Genomic DNA, 15,226 nt, shown 5'->3' with positions numbered 1-15,226 from the left:
GAACTACAGAATCTAATAAAATTCTAGGGTTGTCTGTTTTTATTTTTTTATGATTAAATGGTCATTTTTCTCTGCCTTCTTTTCCCTTGGACTCTGGTTATTTACCATGGACTCTGGTTATTTACCAAAGTCAACAAAGAATGTCAAAAATAAAGAACTGAAGAATGCCCCTGACCATGTTTGATTAAACATAGTTGCAGTTATTTATGCCACTATACATGTAGTATCCCCATGCCTTTTCTGTGCTTTCAATGTGAACACTTGCATATGGAGCTGCATTGATTCAACAACTGATAATACCCAAGATGCCAAGGAAGGCATGAAAACCTTTCTTCCATTGCCTATAAGTTTATGCCTGAGTAAGTTTCAAGATTCTGGCTTTAAATTATTAAATTTGCATCTTTTGATTCCAGGAGTCATAAAACTAGGGAAACTCATGTTTGATATGTTTGCCACAGTTCCTCACCTGAGTTCCTCAGGCAGGAAACAAAACTGAATACAGTATTACCAATATATTCCTCAAAAAACTTTTTAAGTCTCCTGGTGCAGAAAGATAGTTCCATGTATTTGTGTGAGAAAAAGAACAGGAATGAAATGGAGTGAACACCTAGGAAACGAAAGCAGCCAACTTTGATTAATATTTGTTTGAGCTCATTTAACTTGCTTGAACCTCTTTTCAATCTGTTTGACTAGAAACATTTTTGAAAATGCTGCTTGATTCTGTAATCTCTTCTCATTCCTTCAGGTTGTTGAGAAATATTTACAGACGAGCATGCTATTAAACTAAAGCCATAAACTCTTCCTGTACAGTGTCAATTCCCAGGATTCATGTCTTATGCATTAGCAATCTAGTTTTTCACAGTTCAACTTGCTGGTTACTCTATCCTACCATGAACAAATTTAATGGTGTTATAGTTTGGTCTCCTTGTCTGGGTCATTTTGTGTAAATCAGCAATAAATCAGCATGAGGTTCAGCTGGTGTTCCATCTAGAATCCCATAATACGTTTCTTCCAAATGGCATTTTTGAAGGTAACTTCCCATTTTGTCTGGTCACGCAAACTTCCATGATACTGCCTGCTGATGCAATATTTTTCCCTATCCCTCCCCCCAGTATAGGGTGAACTTCACTAAGGCAGTTATGAATATGTAACCACCTTAGTTACAAACTATGTAACAGTTTGCCACTCCAGCTCCCCATTTCCCACTTACTGAGCAACCGCCACCGCAATAAATGGGGGTCTATTCCCAAATCCATCAGGAAGCAGCTGACTGACATTTCCATCCCCTCTTGTGAATGATCCTTGGTGTGACAGTCAGAACTAGGGTCCACAGGAGATCACATGTGGAAGGGATGAGTGGGATTGTTAGTTAGCTGTTTTCTGATAAATAGAGACCTACATCACCCACAGCAGCTTCTGCATGGTAAGGGGGGATTGCCCCTACATATTCCCTGAACTAGCGAATTCACAGAGATTATTAATATGAACCAATCATGCATAACTCTAGGTTACAAATTTGTAACTGTCTAAGGCTGCATCTGCACTGCAGAAATAATGCACTTTGACACTGTCGTAACTACCATGGCTCAGTGCTATGAAATTCTGGGATTTGTTGATTGTTGTTGCACCAGAGCTCTCTGACGATGATGGCTAAATATCTCACAAAACTGCAAATCCCAGAATTCCTTAGCATTGTGCCATAGCAGTACAAGTGGTGTCAAACTGCATTATTTCTGAAGTGCAGATTAGCTCTTTGTGAATTCTGACCATATGTTAATATATTTGTGCAACTGCAAATAACAATAAATATACTTGAATATCTGAATTATATTTAAAATATTACGTTGGCTAGTTATCTTTGGATATTGCTGATTCATTACTGTAAAGTATTTATCTGTATTTAGATTTAGATTACTGACCTTTCATAAAGAAAATAAAGGGAAGTCAGTTCTTGTTACCGTTTTCTATTTTCTGTTCTACATCTCTCAATTTACTCTTTTATGAGTTTTACCATTCCTGCTATATTCCAGATTTTCGCCAGCCATTTCTTAAGTGACAGCAATAAAGCTTTTTAATTTCTGTGTTACCAATTTTTTACTATAAGCTCATTCAGGCAAGGAAAAAGTTGGTGTGAATGTTTTCTCCATTGTGTTTTGGGAGAAGGAAAAAAGAGTTTTCCTTTTAGGCTGCATCTGCACTGCAGAAATAATATCATAGGTGGGACCAGACTTTGTATGAAAGAGAATGCACTCATTCCCTCCTGGTTAGGAGAGAACATGCCTGTAGAATTATCTCATGCAGTCATTATTGTTTGCCTGCAAATACTCAGATATCATACAGTGCCTATTTTTCTAAACCACAAATGGAAAACATATAGCCCTCCAGGGGGTGTTTGACTACAATTACTGGTAGCCCTAGTCATCTTTACAATGGTGAAGAGGGATGGGAGTTGAAATGTAATAATATTTGAAGGGCGGCATGATTCCTACCCCTGTTCTAAACTTTTTCCAGTACATAATATTAAACTAGTTTATTGACTTAAATAATCCATGGCATATTTTAATCTGTTTAAGAAATTAGTTTTAATAGACTATCAGATTAGGGAATGTTGGATTGTAGTTAAAAGACTTAGTCCAGCTTTCTTTTTGCAGTCACAACAAAATATTTTCCCCCTTGCTTTCTCTTCCTTCTCCTTTCCCACCTCACCACCATCTGAAGACAGCCTCTCCAGAGGGCTTTCCAGCCATCTATGTCTGGTTTTGGAGTACATAGGAACCACAATAAAGAGGGAGGATGATCTCATTTCAGTTCTGTTGGTGGAATGACTCTAAAGGCATAATTTCAAGTTGTGTCATTCATTGGCCATTGCAGATGAAGATATCACCTCCATCTCCAAATATATAAGTATGTACTTCTGTTTACTGACCTTTCAATTGCATTTCATAAGTTTAGCTTAAATAAAATGTGTACATTTTTAGGTAGCACTTGACATTTTGTTGTTATGTTGTGAATTTAGTTATAGATAATTATCTTTAAGGAGAGAGACAAATAATGATTTGTAAGGGACTAATAAAAATGATGCTATGGAAACATCATTATCATGATATATGAATGTGTGCATATATATCTTTGTATCTGCTGCAATCAAAATAGTATCGAAATCTGAAAAGACACACCATTTTGTATTTAAATATAAAAGATTTCATCTTCAATTAAAATATTTCTGTCCTGCCATGTCATACAAATAAAAACAATAAAATAATTTAAATCAATACAAATAATTCAAATACAATGAAAACATAATAAGGTGAAAAAGTTAAAACAGTTTAAAACCAGGTATATACACACTGTAGGATAAAACACTTAGATCCCGAAAGTTTAATAGTCACGTTTACTAAATGAAGTCAGTGTTGGTGCCAGTGGGGTTCCAAGAAGAAGGTATTCCACAATGTGAAGCTACAGCTGAAACAGATTTTATCCCATTCTTCACACACTGGTACTGACTTCACTGGGACCCAGCAGACTGCAATCCTTGGGCAGAGACATGTAGAGAGAGAAGCACTTCCTCAAGTATCAAGGTACCATCTCATTTAGGGCTTTAAATGTCATCAAAAGCTCCATGAATTTAGAACAGAAGTGCAATTACTTTAGTAATTTTAAGTAGTGCATTTATTGTAAGATTGACATTATAGGATGATAGAATCATAGACTCATAAAATTGGAAGAGACCACAGGGGTCATCCAGTCGAACCCTATTCTGCCATACAGGAATACACAATCAAAATATTCTTGACAGATGGTCATTCAGCCTCTGTTTGAAAATCTCCCAAGAAGGAGATTCTATTTCTTTCTGAGGGAATTTGTTCCACTGTTGAACAGTTCTTACTGTCAGGACGTTCTTCCTAATGTTTAGGTGAAATATCTTTTCCTGCAGCTTGCATCCATTGCTCCATGTCCCAGTCTCTGGAGTAGCAGCAGAAAACAAGCCTGCTGCATCCTCAGTATCACATCCCTTTCAAATATTTAAACATAGCTATCTTAACCTTCTTTTCTCCAGGTTAAGCAGATGCTTGCCCCATATCCATGGCTGTTGATGGGGGGAAATGAGTGGTCAGGTGAACACCTATGGTACCCACTTGGGGTGAAGGTTAGGCATCTTAAACTTTCTCTTTAGGACTTGTGGCTAAGGGGAGAGGGAAAGAGACTTTCCTTAGGGCTGACCTGGGATATAATAATCAAATCCTGTGAGTTGAGGGAGGAAATCTCAGGTTGGCGTTCCAGATGCGAGTTGGCCAGGGATAAACTTAGTTAAGGATTTTTTTTTCCATGAAGCTCATGTGTTTTACCCAGGGGAAGCTGAGGAGGTGGTCTGAGGAATAGACCACCTGCCACAGCTGCTCCCATTCCAGATTGCCCCTCCTTCTATTTTACAGGTTTTCAAGAATACAGTTAAATAGGATAATTTAAGTGGCCCATTTTCAACCCATACATGTATCTGGTCTCATTATTTCAAGTTGGACAGCAAACAAGCATGCTGCATCCTCAATATGACATCCTTTTCAAATATTTAAACATAGCTATCATTTCACCTCTTAACCTTCTCTTCTCTAGGCTAAACATATCCAACTCCCTAAGCTGCTTTTCATAGGGCATGATTTTTAGACCCTTCATCATTTTGATTGTCCTTCTCTGGGCACACTCCAGCTTGTCTAAGTCTACATGATATTCCTGTCAGAATCCTGTTGAATTTTGCATCAGCTACAGCTTCTGAGTCCTCTTCAAGGGCAGACCTTTTGTGCAACACATTATAGTAGTTGTACCTGGAGTTTATAGATGCATGAACTTTTTTAAAAAATTATTCTTTATTGAATTTTGTTTCCATTGCTACATCAGTGTTTAATAATTCCTTGACCAACTCTCAAAAATATCCAAAATAAAATTTTTAATAATTTATTGGCTTTCTGCTAATCCGGGTTAACCTTGATAATTTGTATATCAAACTTTATGTTATTATAAATACATTTCTTTTCTTATCTTGTCTTCTTTACTTGGTATCTTGACATACCTGATATCTTTTATGTCTCTTAACTTTCTGAAAAATTTGGAGCTGCAGCTTCTTGTATCATTTCTTGTTTTATATTACATTTCTTAAACCAGTACAGTGGGTCCTCGCCTTACGCGGGGATCCGTTCTGGATCCCTCCGTGTAAGGCGATTTCTGCCTATGCTCAAGCCCCATTGGAAACAATGGGGCTTGTGCACGGTGGCGCAGCGGCGCACAGGGCGCAATGGGCGCATGCGCTCATTCAATTGAATGGGACGCACCGCCCCTTCTGCCCCACGTGCGCATATGCTCAAGCCACGTAAAGCGCGCCCGCGTATGACGCGGGCATGCTGTATTTTTCTATTGGCTCCCGTTCCCTTAATAGTTTTTCTTTAGATTTGTTATTAATCAGTACTGTTAATTTGACTAATTCTGTTATTTCCATAACTTTTGAAAACCAATCATCCATTGTAGGTATAATTTTTTTCTCCAATTTCTTGCCAATAGTACCCTGGAAGCTGTAATTAGGTATAAAATAATTCTCCAAAATTTGTTTTCTATTGGTGCTCCCAAAAAGGATGTCATGTTCAAAGGATATAGCTCTCAGACAAAGGGGTAATTTATTTTCAATATTTCCTGTATTTTGCTATGTATATTGCACCAAAATCTCTTAATTTTTGGATAGGTCCACCACACGTGGAAATATACCCCTTTATCTTTTTGACATTTCCAACACACATTGTTGCTTAGTTTGTAGATTTTTGTGATCTTAATTGGAGTATAATGCATGAACTTTTTTGGCTACATTATATCTATCCAGGAAAATGTGTTGCTGGCACCAAGCACTCAGAGCCACGAATCCACTTGAGCCTCCAGTGACAAGCACATTTTTTCTTAGAGAGCAGTTTGGGATCACAGTGGCAGTAGAACATGGCAGACACAGAGTCAGTTCATTCATTTCTTTTTCCTCTTCCCAGAAGATGGTGTGATTTTCCTGGACTTCAGAGAGGCAGAAAGCCTAGACAATCAGGAGTTTCTGGGGTTAGAGGGCAGAACTGTTAGATCCTGAGCATAGGCATCATTGTGAGCCTCTCCCTGGCTATATAAGTCAGTCTCTAGTTCTTCCACCCTCAGTTCTCAATTGAGATTGTAACCTCTCCCTGTTAAAATAAAAATGGCTGTGGTGTTACTTTGTGCATATGTGGCACATCACTTGCTATAGAGCCAGCAAATTAGATACCTAAGTATTTAGAAGCTGTGTATTTCATCCTTCAGGAGAAATGGAACCCCTTTCTAGGAGTCCTCCTAGACCTAAGAACCACAAGAGATTTTGTGTTACTAGAAATGAATTTCAGCTTCTTTGTTGGCCTTTATCCTATAGATTATAGCATCCAAGCACTAGCCCAGCTCTTATGCAGTCTCTGCTGAGTCCAATGAGAAGGAGAAATAGAGATGAGTGTCATCAGCATACTGATGCCTTCCAACTCCTAAACTTTAAAAGATAAGATGTGTAGCACTCCACAGCTGAATAGGTATATAGGTGAAATACTGCAGTACTACTTTCTGGCACCAGCCCTGCCAAGAAGAGCATAAGCACTTTAAGCATGTTCAATAGTATCAAAAGCCACTGAGATGCAGGAAGATTAGGAAGATATAACTCCTTTTATCTTTTCCTTGGAGTGTGCCATCAACCAAACTGAAATGGGTCCAGATAATCTGTTTCTAGAATGCTAGAGGTCATCCAGCCACAAAATGGTCAAGCACCTTGCCCTGAATTGGGATATTTGCAGTAGGGTGCTAGTTTCCATGTGTCTTTGGATCTTCTGGAGAGGGTCCTCTGTGGTCTCTTTCTAACCAGTAGGCACCATCACTTACAGCACTTGCAATCCCCTGGACCCACTTAAGCAATACCATTCTACTAGATCTTAATATTCAAGATGAGCAAGTGACTAGTTTACATGTAGTAGTATGGACTGATTCAAGTGTCTTGTTCACATTCAAAGCCTGCAGAAACCAATCCCCTTCAAAACCTGACCAGATAGTGCACTGACTACTACCTTATCTTCAAGAGTATTTGCTCTGAGAGCTATATTACCTGCATTTTAGCTATTGTCCGAGCCAATGTTCACATTATAGGCAACAACCTTAATAAACAAAATTGCCACCTATTTCATTTTTTTTAATCCTGTAAAATGCTTGTTATTATTCTTACCATCATTTGAGAATTCCATGCTAAGCAACCATACTGTAATGCTTGAACCAGTATATTTTTTCTTAGTTAATCTTCTAAAGTGCACTTATGACTATTTTAAGGTGGAAAACACTTTTATAAATGCTGGCATATTCTTCTGTCTGCTTTTATTCCGTACTCAAAGGATCCCATCTATGTAAGTGGTTCTTATAGTTAATGATCCTCATTCAATTTTGTTCCAGAATCAGTGAAAATTAGGTCCATCAGCAATGCTTCTGCCATGCATTCTATGCAAAGATCGAAAACCTGCCTCACTGCCAGTTTGTCTTAGAAAGTAAAGTTCTCCCAAGTTTTGGAAGGATGTTCATTTGGGGTTCAGCAATGATTCACATATGAATCTTCTTAAAGAAACCTGAGACATCTCTTAAAGAAATCTAAATCCCTTGTTGTTAATGTTGTGTTCCTTCAAGTCATTTCTGACTTATGTTGACCATTAGGCAAACATATTATGAGGCTTTCTTGGCAGATTTTTTTTTGGGGGGGGGGGGGGGTTGGCCTTGCCTTCCTTTGAGGCTGACAGAATGCAACCTGTCCAGCATCACCCAGTGGGTTTCCATGGCCAAGCAGGCATTCAAACCCTGGTCTTCCAGTATCCTAGTCCAACATTCAAACCACTGCACTACACTGGCTCTAATGCCCTCCCTTTGTGATGGGGTGGGAATCATACAGTCATTAGATGTTTTCGGAATGCAACTTCCATTATCCCTTGCCATTGACTATGCTGGTTACAGTTGCTAACATGTGGAGACTAAGGCCTAATCTGCACTGCAGAAATATTGCAGTTTGACACTGCTTTAACAGCAGTGGCTCAATCTTATAGAATTCTGGGATTGGTAGTTTTGATAACTATTTAGCATTCTCTGTCAGAGGGCTCTGGTACCACAACAAACTATGAACCTAAGAACTCCATGGCATTGAGACATGGCAGTTAAAGTAGAGTCAAACTACTAGAAATGGTCATATAACACCAGTCTTGAAGTCCCTTCACTGGCTGCCAATTAGTTTCCAGGCAAGGTACAGGTGTTGCTGATTACCTTTAAAGCCCTACATGGCTTGGGTCCAGAATACTTGAGGGAATGCATTCTTCTGTATTGTCCCACACATTAAGGTCATCTGGGAAGAATTTATTACAGCCTAAAAAATCTAGGCTAGCATCAGTTTCCCAGAGGGCCTTTTCTACTACTGCTCCAAAACTATGGAATGATCTGCCGGAAGAGATCCACCACATTTCCACTCGGACAGCTTTTAAGAAAGCATGCAAGACAGATCTCTTCCGGCAGGCCTTTCCAACTTAGTTATCCCTCCCCACATATAGAGATATAGATATAGAAATATAGATATAGATCTGGATATGAACCTGACATGAAGATGATCACAATTATGAAAAATGCCTCTTGTCTGCTTATTTTCCTCCAAATTCTAGTTGATTGTTTTTAATGTTTTTACTGTTTCTAATGCTTTTATACTATGACTGTTTAATCTTGTTTTAGCATTGGGAATGGGGTGGGTGGGTATAGGGATTGTTTTCTTCTTGGATTTTATTGCAACTTTGATGTATTTTACTGTTGTAACCCGCCTGGATTCTCTGTGATAGGACGGGTTGGAAATAAATCTTCTTTATTATTATTATTATTATTATTATTATTATTATTAAATTGCATTATTTTTGCAGTGCAGATGAGCATAAGACATCAGGAAGCTGATACAAGTTGGAACAGAGAAGGAAAGGGGGAAAATATGTTGGACTTGACAATATATGTCTTTTACAGAATGAAATCTTAAAACATGCTTCATTGAATATGTGTGTGTGTGCAGAAAACACTTTAGAAAAATTACATAAATTAGGTGAAATGTGTAAATAAATTAGAAAAAGAGGAGAAATGTGGGAGGAAAGGTGCCAGTACCATATTGAGATGATAACACGTACAAAACAAGAATAGGAAGAAAGTGCTGGTGGAACCGAATGAAACTAAATGAAATTAAGGGATTTTCACATTACTAGAGTAAACAGCAGTGATCTAGAATGATGGACTAAGTACAAAAGAGCATCTTTCTTTCGTATTCTTATTTGTGGTCTAATAGTTACTGAACCCTATCACAACTGCCAAATACAATTCTTCCTTTACTGCAGGGATGGGAATTATATAGCCCTTGACATTGTAGGATTGCAATTCCCAACAGCCTTGACTTATATAGATAAGGCTAAGGAATGCTTAGAGCTGCAGGGCAGAAAACATCTAGAGGGCTGCTTTATTGAATATGCTCATCTTCCACAACCATGATACAATGATGGTGCACATACGTGATGCTCTCACTTCCTCTTTCCCCATGGACTAACCTAACTTATTTAACATTCCCAGACTCTTGAGATCTTTGACTATTAGGGATTTTGATTTCCCTGTTGGAACCCAAAAAGCGGTTGTTAGACCGCTCCTGAAAAAACCTTTCCTGGACCCCCTGGATATGAAGAACTACAGGCCTGTATCCCATCTGCCATTTTTGAGCAAGGTGATCGAGAGGGCTGTCGCCCTTCAACTCCAAGTCATCTTGGATGAAACTGATTTTCTAGACCCATTTCAAACCGGCTTCAGGACAGGATATAGAGTGGAGACTGCCATAGTTGCTCTGGCTGACAATCTTCATCTAGGCATTGACAGAGGAAGTGTGACCCTGTTGGTGCTTCTAGACCTCTCAGCGGCCTTTGACACAACAGATCATGACATCCTCTTGGAATGCCTGGGAGAGTTAGGAATCAGTGGCGGGATATAGACCACCGCTTTGCAGTGGTCTCCCGCCGGCGCCATTTGCTCCGCGAGGGAGCCGCAGCAGCCAAACCGCGTGGCTCCCACGCGGAGCAAAAAAGAAGCTCCATTTTGGAGCTTCTTTTTGCGGCGCCTTTATGATGTCGCGAGGCGCCGCTGGCGCATTCGCAACGTCATAGGCGTCGCGACACGTCTGGACGCTATGCGTCCAGTACGTAAACATGGCGGCCTCCATGTGGAAGGGGCGCCGCCATGTTGTACGTATTCTATACGTACTAGGGTTAGGGGGGTGCGGAAGCACCACCCCTTCCTAACCCTAGTACGTATAGAATACGTACTATATGGCGGTCTATATCCCGCCAGTGGCACTGCACTCCAATGGTTCCGGTCCTTCCTCTCGGATAGTTTCCAGAGGGTGATGTTCAGGGACAGTCGCTCCTCGAAAACGGAGCTTAAATGTGGCATCCATCAAGATGCCATACTGTCCCCGATGCTTTTCAACATTTATATGAAGCCGCTGGGAGAAATCATTTGCAGACATGGGGTAGGGTGTTATCAGTACGCTGATGACACCCAAATATATTTCTGCATGTCCCGATCAGCAGCTATGACAACAGATGGCATTTCTCCCATCAATCAGTGTCTTGAAGCAGTAATGGGCTAGATGAGGAAAAACAAACTCAAGCTGAATCCAGACAAAATGGAGGTACTTACAGTAGGGGCCCCCAAACCAGGTATAGGGCTGCAACCTCCAGTCCTAGATGGGGTCATGCTCTCCACAAAGGACTGTGTTCACAGTCTGGGGGCGATCCTAGAATTGGTCACTTCACATGATGAACCAAGTGAGTGCAACGATCAGGAGCGCCTGCTATCAGCTCTGGCTGATACGCCAGCTGCACCCTTTCCTGGAAGTAAAGGGCCTAGAAACTGTTGTACATTCACTGGTAACTACATGACTTCATTTCTGTAATGCGCTCTACATGGGGCTACCCTTGTGCCTAGTCCAGAAACTTCAACTATTGCAAAATATGGCAGCCAGGCTGGTCGCCGGAAAAACTAGGAGTGACTGAATAACACCCATCTTAAAATCTCTTCACTGGCTGCCTATTAGTTTCCGGGTACAGTACAAGGTGTTGGTTATAACCTTTAAAGCCCTACATGGCTTGGGTCCAACCTATTTGAGGAATCTCCTGCTCCCATATAATCCGCCCCGCACCCTCAGGTCCTCTGGGAGGAATCTACTGCAGCCTTTAAAAACCAAACTAACTGCTACCTCCCATAGAGCCTTCTCTGTAATTCAGGGATTCCCAACCTGGGGGTCGCACGACCCTTTCTTGGGGGTCGCCAGGTTGGGATTCCCCTCTGCCTCCCCTCCTCCCTTTTTCTCTGCGGGTGCCGGCGCTAGCGCTGGCAACCGCAAGGAGAAAGGGCCAGGGTCGCCTCCTCCCCTCGCCTCCTCCCTGTGGGTGCCCTTGAAGGCACCCGCGAGGAGAAGGCGAGAGGGCCGGGACTACAAACCCCAGTGGCCTTTGCGACCAGAAGTCCCACCCCTTCTTCCCCGGTGGCCTTCCTGATTGGTTGGGAGGCTGGGAAGGGGTGGGACATCCGGCCGCAAAGCCCGCTGGGGCTTGTAGGCCGTCGAAAGTCCCGCCCCTTCCTCGCCTCCAACCAATGAGGGAGGTCACGGGTGGGACTTTCACCCGGAATGGGGGTCGCGGCCCAACAAAGGTTGGGAACTGCTGCTGTAATTGCTCCCAAACTACGGAACGGCCTGCTGGACTAGATCCATCAAATTGCTAGTTTAGACAGCTTTAAAAAAGCTGTCAAGATGGATCTCTTCCGTGAGGCCTTTCCTGAGTAAAAGTGCCCGGCCACAGAATGACTGCACCCCACATCATGTGGATTGTCCGCTTTGTCCTCGTATTTTTTATTGTGTTTTTAATAGATATTTTAATTGTAACATGTTTAATCCTGTTTTAAGGGGGGAATTTGGGACATAATTTTGTAAATGTGGATATTTTAATATGTTGTGAGCCATTTTGATTGTCTCGTCACAGAAAAGCAGGATAAAAATAAAAATTTTATTTCATTATTTTATTAGTAGTTCTAGAACCGCCTCCAATTAGCCAGCCCTCTGTTTCCACAGATTTTTGTCCATAGATTCAACCACCCATAGTTTGAAAATATTTCTAAAAATATAAATTCCAAAAAGCAAACCTTGATTTTGCCATTTTTATAAGAGACACCATTTTATGATACCACTATTTTTAATGGGACTTGAAGATCCACAGATTTTGATATCCATTGGGGGAAGAGTTGGAACCAAACTGCAGCAGATACCACTATATACATTTCAGAAGATTCATTGGGACTTACTACCAGGTAAACACACATAATTTTGGACTCTATGAAGAGAAAGTGAATGATGACTAGATTGCATTCATGGAATAAGCATTCTGTCAACAAATCATAAGAACCCAAATATAGGAATCTGATCTCAGGTCTATATAGAATGGCAAGAAATAAAACTGGTTATAATATCAGAATTACCATTCCATCACAAAAGAATCCTGAATGTTACAAGCAAAACAGTTTACTTTCTCATATTTCTAGCAAACTCATATGCATGCAGAAATAAAGGATATTATAAAATGTTTTGTCTGGTGGCCTCTGGCAGACTTAATCATCTGGAAAATGAAAGCCATGTTATGCATCTTCATAACAACTCTTTCTTACAGGCACAATAGGAAAGAACTAACTGAGCAGCATCTGTTCTTAGGTTCAGTATTTTTTTAAACCTAGTAATTAGTTTAGAATTTTAATCCTAGGAAGCCACTCAATTTAAAATAATGAGAAGAACTGTGACAGACAAATTGCAAAAGTTCAGATTTTGGCATTTCAAAAACAAGCCCAATTTATTGCAATTCCACAAAGAAAAATTGTTTCTGTGTCATTGTTGGTTGGAGTTCAAAGCAGAATAGAATTGAACATAGAATTGCTGGCAATCTTATTAAATCTTAGAACAGAAAATTGTATGTAATATCATCTGGTAAAGCTCTTCAGTAGTTTATTATTGATATCCTTTTTAAAAAATATATGATTACATGTAAGTAGATTTTGACACACATTCTTGCTATGTTACTGTAGGGTGTTAATTTTAGGAATAACCATCAGGTGCCTACTGCATTGTGGGAAAAATATTTCCAAATCAAAGAGAGCAAGCAGACAGAAAGTATTTCTATGGCTCAGCAATTTAAGCACACTTCTTGCTGACAACAAGGGAGGGTGATAAACTCGCTTTTCCATTTGTGCATTGTGCTTGCCCAAAGGCATCTTTAACTTATGCTTTGGCCTCTTGCAAGATATGCAGTATACAATAGTCCTCAAATAGCAGTGCTATGGCAACAACTGAACTGAGAAGAAAGATGCTCTGTATGAAAGCAAATAATAGCACGATACAAGCAATGTTGAAATCCAAATATTTGCATATATATTCTGAATTTTGCCAACCAAACAAACATTTTTAAAGTGAACATACAATATGGATAGTCTTCAAAACTTGCATTTTTAAAGATTTTAACTGTTTGTTAAATAATCATTATGTCAGTGTCACTTAAACATATTGGTTGGAATCCTGTTGGGTAGTTACACATGCATAACCAAGAGTTATGCATTTGCAACTGCTTTGTATTTATGAGTCCTATGTATCCTCTTGCTTAGGGGATATATAGGGATTGTGAAAGTCCCACAATCCCCACTTACTGGTCAGCACTTGCTGTGATTAACAGGGGTCTGTTCTTCTGTCAACCACAAAGCAGCTGGCTGATGATCACAGCCCTACTTGTGCAAGCAATCTCCACTACAAAGGGAGCTTGTGACAGGGTTCCTGTTTCTCCCTGTCATAATGGAGATTGATCATGTGAGGGGGTGGAAACATGAGTCAGCAACTTCTCATATGACATGGGAACAGACTCCAGTCCATTGCAATGACTGCTGCCCAGTTAGAGGAGGTTGCGTGGAGAATCAGGCCAGGATTCACTCCCATGATTACCTAGCAATGTAGTACATAGAGGCTTCTGTCCATCATCTGATTTTTAGTTTTAGTCCATGTTAATTCTATACAGAAAACATCACACATATGTACTGGTCTGGCCTGTTGTTGCTGCATTGTCACAGAAAACAGGATATGTTTAGACATGAGTTCTACACCTGGAATTGAATGTGAAGGCAAAAATAAAATAAAATAAAATAAAATAATGAAGCCCTTCCCTTCTACTTTTCTGTTTTGGTCAAATGCATTGTTGTTGTTAAGCCCCACAAGTCATACAACTCACCCAGCCATTTTATAAACTATTCTGAGTGCAGCTGATTTCATCAGGTTCTATCATCTTCCTTTTCATCCAGTTTGTAACATTCCCACCTTACATTTCACATGCATTTATCCAGTGTTTTTCTTTTCTTTTCTTTTCCTTCTTTTCCATTCTGTACCTCAAATGATCTGATCACTCCCTTAAAGAACATGCTGTGCATGGAGGAATGGAGAATCATAGAATCATAGAATTGGAAGAGACCACAAGGGCCATCCAGTCCAACCCCCTGCCATGCAGGAAATCCAAATCAAAGCATCTCCAACAGATGGCCATCCAGCCTCTGCTTAAAGACCTCCAAGGAAGGAGACTCCACTACACAGAATCTTCTGAGGCTGATTGTTCATGACATGTGGAAAGATCTTGGTTACTAATGGGAATTATCATGCTTTCTTTGCTTGTAACATGACGAGAAAGAAATTAATGCCTCATCTCTTTAAATTCAAAGGAGTCTGCACTCCTCTGGCTTTCTCAGTGTTGGAACCCCAGCTGTGGAATTCCCATCCTCTGGAAGCCTTACTGGCACCAACATTGAATTCATTTTCACAACAAGTTAAAATCTTATTAAAGCCTTTGAGTTTAACCAATTTTATCCACAATGCATATATGTTATGATTGTATTATTTTATGTTTTAACCAGTTTTAAATCATCGATAAAGGTATTTAATACAGTTTAAATCTTTTAAACTAATGTTACTGTTTAGTGTTTTAAACTGATTGTAAGTAATCCTGACATCATGAGAAATGAGATCATGAGGATAGGATATAAATATTTGAATGAATTAATATATGCATATATGTAT

The 15,226-nt window shown here is 39.9% G+C and overlaps 1 long non-coding RNA gene across 1 annotated transcript; it reads left to right on the top strand.

Annotated features, from left to right (window-relative positions):
* The first annotated feature begins 253 nt into the window (after positions 1-253).
* Positions 254-14,623, top strand: LOC121919426. The gene is made up of 3 exons (XR_006101475.1): positions 254-359; positions 2,719-2,904; positions 14,573-14,623. It is a non-coding gene; the product is annotated as an uncharacterized LOC121919426 (long non-coding RNA).
* Positions 14,624-15,226: the final 603 nt, after the last annotated feature.

This window comes from Sceloporus undulatus, chromosome 1 (assembly GCF_019175285.1).
Source record: "Sceloporus undulatus isolate JIND9_A2432 ecotype Alabama chromosome 1, SceUnd_v1.1, whole genome shotgun sequence".
In the NCBI taxonomy this organism is placed as follows: Eukaryota; Metazoa; Chordata; class Lepidosauria; order Squamata; family Phrynosomatidae; genus Sceloporus; species Sceloporus undulatus.
The sequence above is the reverse complement of the archived record's forward strand: the minus strand, read 5'-3'. Positions and strand labels throughout refer to the sequence as shown.